Source organism: Platalea leucorodia (genome assembly GCF_965183815.1).
Source record: "Platalea leucorodia genome assembly, chromosome: 7".
Classification (NCBI taxonomy): domain Eukaryota; kingdom Metazoa; phylum Chordata; class Aves; order Pelecaniformes; family Threskiornithidae; genus Platalea; species Platalea leucorodia.
In genome coordinates, this window is record NC_138829.1 from 44,567,403 (window position 1) to 44,574,902 (window position 7,500).

Sequence of the window (7,500 nt, forward strand, 5' to 3'; positions counted from 1 at the left end):
AGGCCTCTTCTGGGCATTTCTTTGATGGTCAGATGGGTACAGAAATGCTGGCTCTGCAGTTTTTTTGGAAGGTGTACTGCTGTGCCTATAGCAGGAGGACTGTGTGCCATCATTTTCAGATACTCCTTCCCAGCCCAGCCAGCCCTTAGCGCAAAACGTGCCTATAAGGGTTTAGGTACCTGGAGCAAGCCCAGCTCGGTTTCAGTCTCCATGTGCCCTCTGCCGGGCGGCACCAGCTGGAGGCAACCACCGAGTCGGAGCCTGCGGAGAGTTTTCTTCACCGAGCACAGCCCCTGTTAGAGCTAAAATTCGTTTCTACTAACGCAGCACCCCTCCCTCTCCCTGCCAAGAAAGGCAGCCTCCAGCCGGAGCGCGCCGCAGCCACCGCGCAGAGCCACGCTCGGAAACCCCTCCCGGGGCTGGGGACCTTCTGCGGGCACCGCGCCATCCCCGGTGCCTCTGGGACCCGCGGTCCCTGCCTGGTACACACGGCTAAGGAGACAAGAGGTTTTATTGTGTTTTATTTAGTAAAATGTTAAAATAAATAAATACAAATTGATCAGATGCTCTGTACCCCCTCCCCCCCCCCCCAACTTTAATTTGCTAAAATCTAAACACATTTGTACCAAAACTGAAACCACAAGGGACTTGAAGGCAGCAAAGAGACTGCAGATCACTATGAGCATCAGGCTAAAAAAAATAGAGATATTTTAAAAACCCAAACCAGCTCATGAGTCGGTGTTCTCATGATGTGATTCTGTGACAACAGAGCGGTACCGGTCAGAAAGGGCATTTTACACCAGGGCCTGCAAGGATGGGAGATCGGCGGGGAGAGGGGCGGCACAGGCGGCGCTGGCTCACAGAGGGCAGAGCCGTGGCTTTGCCGTGCGGAAACCCAGCCAGGAGAGAAGCTGCCACCGTCCCCTGGCAGCGCCAGGCCCGCGGCCGCGGGGGGCTGCACCGCCAGAATTGGGGGCCGTTCACCAAAAGCACCTGGAGAAAGTCGGGCAGGCTGGGGAGGGACTGGGGCTCGGACACGGCGCCCTTCAGCGTCAGCTCCTGGTCCGACCCCAAGCCAGGACTCTGGCTTTACAGCTTGGTCTCAGGTAAAACGCTGGGGGTGTGGGGGGACAGGACAAAGCACGGCACATAGGCGGGGTGGTGGCATCAACAAGTCTACTGAGATGGTGCCGGCACGATCGCAGGAATGTGAAGCTGTGATCGAGGCCTGAATATTTTCTCTATAGGAGCAGAGCTGCCTTCACAACGCGCCCACCCTCAGCTGCGGGTGACACGGTGGGTGTTTGCAGATTACAGCCGGTCAGCCCCCAAAAGGTGAAGTACCAGATGGGAAGCCACCCCACCACTGCAGCAGGCCCTCCCAGGCAAGCTGCAGCTCACCACCACGTCTCTGCACCACGGGCTCCACTGCTGTTAACCCTGGAAAGTTGTTTCTTTCCTCTGCAGGAGCCTGAACAGGTTGGCACTAGCTGCCTTCCTCCCGGTTACCTTGCTTAATCTTTGCTTAATGGAGTTTGCAACAGCACCCCCGTGCTTTGCTCCTGTGGGATTACGAGAGGTGCCTCTGCCAGCGTAAGGGGGTGCCTGGGGGGGCCCTGCAGCTGTAACCGGAGCGAAGCAGCCCGTGGGGCGCCACCGCCTGTTGGCTCTGGTTGCGTGGGGCTGCTGGGAAGCTGCCCGAGCCTCAGGGGTTTATGCGGTAGCAAAAACCCTCCTTAAGGAGGGTCTTGGCTGCCTGTCACATATGGCATCAGGAACGACTCGGAGACAACGTACCTTCTGGAAGGGAGAGCTGACGGGTAAGACGCTACTCCTGGCTCTAGAATCAATCACTGTTTTGATGCCAGTGATAATTAAAGTAAAGAAACGTATGAAACTATGATTAGAAATTACGCATTAGCCCAGAACAAGCAGAAACACACAGCCCCTGCCGCAGCCAGCATGGAGCGCGACTGTACCTCTTTTTTCAACCGTGCCTGCAGCCCATGAGGAACAGCTCTTGCAGTGTCAGAACTGCCGGTACCCGCTTTGCGGAGGGGAATGCGAGGCACAGAGGGATTCTTCCTTTCTCTTTTAAATAAGTGCCGCCCCCCCCCCCCCTCAATTTTGGCACTCCCTGCCTGATAGATCTGGACAACGAGCAAGGGGGGCCCCTTGCCCTTGCTTGCACGGGCATGGCGTCTTCCCAGTGCTGCTGCAGTATCAGCCCTCAGCGCCGGGGATCCAAAATCAAGGGCGGCCACTGAACACAGCCTCTGCCAGCGCCGGACCTGCATAAGCCGCTGCCTCCCTTCCCCGCCTGGGCTACATCCCCAAGGCCATTCTGGTTGCTCGCTAAGAAAAGTGCTTTCTCGAGGCTCAGAGGCAACAATACTTAATTTCTTTTCCAACAACACAGATGATAAAAGAAGGCAGGCAACAAAAGGGCAGGAATTGGTCGAGGTCTACATTTTCCAGTGTAAATTTAGGAAAAAGAAAAAAGGTGCGAATTCCCCAGCCGGTGAAAAGTCTGCTGAGTGCCAGCAGACCGATATTGCTCACTGCTCGCTGCTTTCTGCTGCTGCCTTTCTGTGCCAGCTCTCCACCCAGGACAGACAGAGGCAAGCTTACAAGGCTTTTGAGTTCCCCAGGCGCTCCTGATAGTAAACATGCTCTTAAGTACTTCTTCCTTCCTAGATGGGGACTGAGTTTCTCTGTCTGAAGCATTTGACACCTGCTTGGATACTAAGCAGGCACAGAGAGCTTACTAGCCTGCTAACACACTACAGCCGGGACAGCCGTTCTCCCAGGAGGGTGCCCCGTGGGCTGCTGCTTAATGTAGCCTTGATGCAGGCCCTCAGCACGGCTCTCCAGGCTCAGCTCCTGAAGGGTTATGTTAAACTTAACACATGACCCTGTCTAGCTGCTCTGGTGAACTGCCTTTTTACACGTCTCCCTAGATGAACCAGATCCTAAGAAAACAGGGCGGCATTGCTGCAGAGAGTGGTTTTGGCACAGAACTGCCAGACGCGATGGGGCAGAGAAGAGGAACCTTGCACAGCCAAGAAGGGCCTGACTCGAAGGTCCTGCCTGGCATCATCTCCTCCGCTCACTCGGGACCCAGGACCTCTAGAAGCTGACCCTGGTTTCAGCTAGGCTGATCGCGACACTCAAACTAGGAGGTGCAACCACACTGGCGAGCTGAACCTTTGGGTAATATTCCTCCCGGGAATATTTCTAGCCAGGGAAATTTTTAATTAATTCGGTCCAGATTAGAGCAGGCTCTGGCCGCCCCGAGGTCTGCTTGATCTGCCTTGTCCCATGTTGTAGCACAGAAGCCAAACAAGGCTCTGGTCAGGACGGGATGACTCGGCAGCAGAAGCAGAGCTAGGGATGACTTGGCGCCCGCTTCCTTCCCCATCTGCAGCTGAGCAGCTCTTTTCTCCCACCACACTCGGTCCTTTTGGAACAGAGATCAACCCAAGTCAGAAACTGAGGTAGGATAAAGAGCCTCTTTGTTCTAGTCTTTCCATTGTATTTTCAAACTCAGGTATCCCTGCAGTTACAGCGTCCTCACAACGGAGCCCTATTTCACTCCTGGATTTTTCCTTGCTTTTCCTCCTTCTCATCTCTATTTTTTCTCTCTGCTCTGCTTTACCCCACACAATCTTCCTTTCTTTTGCTCCTCCTGCTTCCCTGCTTCCTTCCGCCCGTCTCCAGCGCCGTACCCCTTCTCACTGCCCCTGCTTCTCAGAAGAGGCTTCTGTCCTTCCCTTTGTCCCCGCAGCACCCACCGCTGGCCAGGGGCGAGGAGAAGCCCTGGCCTGACTGCTCTCACGCGACGGACTCCAGCGCAGCACAGCCATTTTCACAGCACCACCGCTCTCGGCGAGCCCGTTTTCCATTCACTACTCAGGTATTTTACTAATGCTGACAGGGGATACGGACGGACCCTCACACGGGTAAGGTCTTGGTTTTCTGAAACAAGCCCACATCTTAAATTAACCTCTAGGAGAGGTGTTTGTCTTTTCATGGCTCTGTAATTACCAAGCTTACCAGTGCATGGTATAAATAATTTTCTTTATTGGCAAGTTTCAACTATGTGCTCAGCCTATACAAGACACAAATGATGCAGAAAGTTCTTGTCCCAGGTGAAAGATAAACACGGGGGAAATGGGAGCTAAATGTAAAGGACAGAGTCAGTCATATTTTTCAAGTATTACATTCCATTCTGCAGGTGTTACAAACAGGACTGAGGCTTAAAGAAGGATCTGAGTAAGACAGCAATAACCCGGAGACAAGATGTCTGCAGCTCTTGTGTTTTCCTAATCCCACCTGATTTTTAGGGCGTTCCCTGGTCCAGGTCTGACCACTGAAAACAAGGATCCAACAGCGTGTTGCTGCGAGGCTCGCTCGCCTGCCCTCGGCAGCAGTACCTAGCTGGCTGTTGGAAGGGTTCTTCGGAGACATTTTGCCTTCTGAATGCCAGAAACTACAGAATCCACATAGTGCTTGGGAATGGCCTTTGCTGAGGTAGTTTGTTGGCCAGGCAAGCCTAAGTGACAAATGAATTAGCTGCACGACAAAACACCTTCCTCTTTCTCCAGGTTCCTGACTCCTCTGAAGAGTTTCTACACACTTGTCAGAAAACTCTCCGCAGTAACGCGGCAAGGCTGAACTTGCCCTGGATCTTCAGAATCCCAAGGGAGGACAAATGGAGGTGAAGAAGTGTCAAAACAGTTCTGAAAAGACACAACAAATTCTGCCCACAGGGGCACGGTCCACAAGGAAGTGTAACATCGGTATTTCAGTGGTTATCTGAGCAGCTCACTGAGAGAGGCCCTCAGTAAAAGAGTGAATTTTGGTTTGACATCTGAATGTGATATTTTAAAAACACGTTTCATTAAAAAACATGTATTCATCATTAGTGCTTCAGAAGCAAAGAGGGCAGGGTACAACCCAGCTGGGGAAAAAAAGGAAGAGAAACGTGTGTGCTGCAAATTCACAAATATTTTCCACCGTATCCACATGGGAAGGAAATTTCAGAGTTTACTCCCTGTGTTGTGGGCTGCCATAGCTTGGTGGGGCTAAGAGGGAGATTTCACTCTGGGTCCTCCCGAATGCTGATCATGCTGCTTTTCAGGGCTGTCTCTGCAACAGTGCAGGGAAAACGAGGATTTGAGGCCAAGGAGGTCAGAATTAGGGTTCACATTTCTAGACAGCTGGAATACAGATTTGCTTTCTTAAGCCTGGTCAGCTAGGAAGGACAAAATACAGTGTTGTTTTTTCTACCAGAACAAAACCAACAGATCTGCCCATAAAATTATCACCTCTTTAATTTCTAGGTTAGTGGCTTTTAATTCATATCCCCACTGACAAAAGCTTGCTCGCAACAAAGAAGAAAGTCCTTGTTTTGCTCATGCAAACCATTAGTTCATCCTACCAACATGGTAACTCCTGGCTAATGATGTCCTCAAAGAATCATCCATGCTACTCACCCTACCTGCCAGTCATCCCTAGAGGTATTGCCTTTACCGTGTTTTGTACAGCACTAAAACCACTGCTGGCTCTAAACGAAGATAATGAGAATACTAATGACAATACTAATTCTTCTAGTCAGGTCACATGTTTGCTTTCCCATTCTGACCACAACGCACCTTTCCAGATGTTTAAAGAACAGATTGCGAGGAGAAGGGAAAAAACTACTTGTGCCATGCTTAGTCTATTTCTGCGCAAAGAAGCAGGGTGACTTCTTAAAGCCCTTAGTACTGGGCTGAGAGCCAGGACCGTCCCTGATACGAGCTTCCTCTGTGGTCTCATCTCCTCCTTTACAACAGAGATTTAAAAGCCACTTACTTCCCACCAATGACAAGCAATGACATAAGAATTAGTTAATATCTTGATGGTGGTTTGGAAATACGAAATGCCAGTCATTATGACAGCTTCCCAAAGAGCAGAAGTCTTAGTACAAACTCTATCTTAAATATTACATGAGAGAAAAAAAACCCAATCCAAATCCAGAAGACAAGCTTGAGCCTTAAGCTGTGAAAGAGTTTAAATTTCTCCCTTGACTGGAACCTTTTAGAGCAGCTAGGAAAAAAACGTTTTCCTCTCTATTTAGCAAAGGCCAATTCCCCTTCCACCCTATTGTTGCTAATTGGGCAGAGAGAACCCCAATTTACTTGTGTCTATGTAGCAGCATCATTGCCAGTGTCAGTGCAGCCCTGGGAATGCTCCTTGCCTATTGACTGATACTGCTGCAGAGCCAGGAGGGAAAGCATCCGAACAGGATGAGCGCAAGAGAAAGAAAACTATCTAGCAGTATCAAAAAGTCTAAGTTAAGATCATTTCTCTGCCAGGTAATGATTAACTAAAGGCATCCTTTTACAGTCTGGAACACAAATGCTCTAACAAAAGGGACATAAAAGTCTATACTTATCTACTCAGATTCTGGAGACAAACAGATGCCTCAGAAAAGCAGTAATAGCTGTTTTAACATCTCCTGGTGCTCAAATTTAAATAGGGCTAGAAGTGAATTTCACTTCCATCCCCTCCTGAACTGGCAAAGAAAACAGAACTACCAAGTCTTCAGGCATAGCCTGCTACCCCCAAATAGTGCAGTGCTTCCAAGACAGCTCAGAAGGTAACACCAGGACTAAGAACATGAGAACCATGAAGACTCAGTGCACCTGTCCCTAGGGACTGTCTCTTACCAGGAACGTACTCAATGCTTCAGGAAGATGACGTTAAGAATTACCCAAGTGGCCAACTAGAGAACAACCTGGCCAAAAAGGCATTTTCTCCTAAGTAGCTGGCCATTAGCTGCTGGCTCATATTCTAAAGAAAGGAGGCTCATGTTCAGTTTGTTTTTTCTCTTCATCCCTTGAAATACATAGCCCTTTGTTTAAATGCTATGGGTTGCTGGCCCAGTGCTGCCCTATGGTAATGACCCCCACTGGTAACCGGGTTGATGCAAGGACATTTTTACTTCGACCGGTTTTGATGTTGTCTGCCCAGCTGCCTCCCTGCCACTTGTGCTAACTTATCCTTCCAGCTCTGCTAGTTCCAGAACAGTACTCAAACATCAAAAGACAGAGTCGAGGTTATCACAGGTTCAGCTGAGAAGTGCACGTAAGAGTCACTTTCCCAACTACAGACAAATGTGAGAACTCGGGATATCAGTTCTGAGCTCAGAGCTGAAAATAGTGCACACTCCTATAGAAGTAATAAAAGTCTTTAAAGGGCAGAAGGGCAACCTAAAGGCGAGGGAGGAAAACAGCTCCAAGAATCCCGCAGAAGCACACTTGGCTGTGGCAGCAAAGAGACTCTCTCAGGCTATGTAGTGTCTGGAGTATTCACTTCTTCTCGCTCAGAAATGCATCCTTGAAATCCAAAGCTTTTCTGTCTTCCACTAGGAACAGCTGAGCAGGTCTGCCTCGCCAACCAGCACATGCTCTCAAGGGCACCACACCAGGGACTCTGCCTCACCTTGTGTACGTA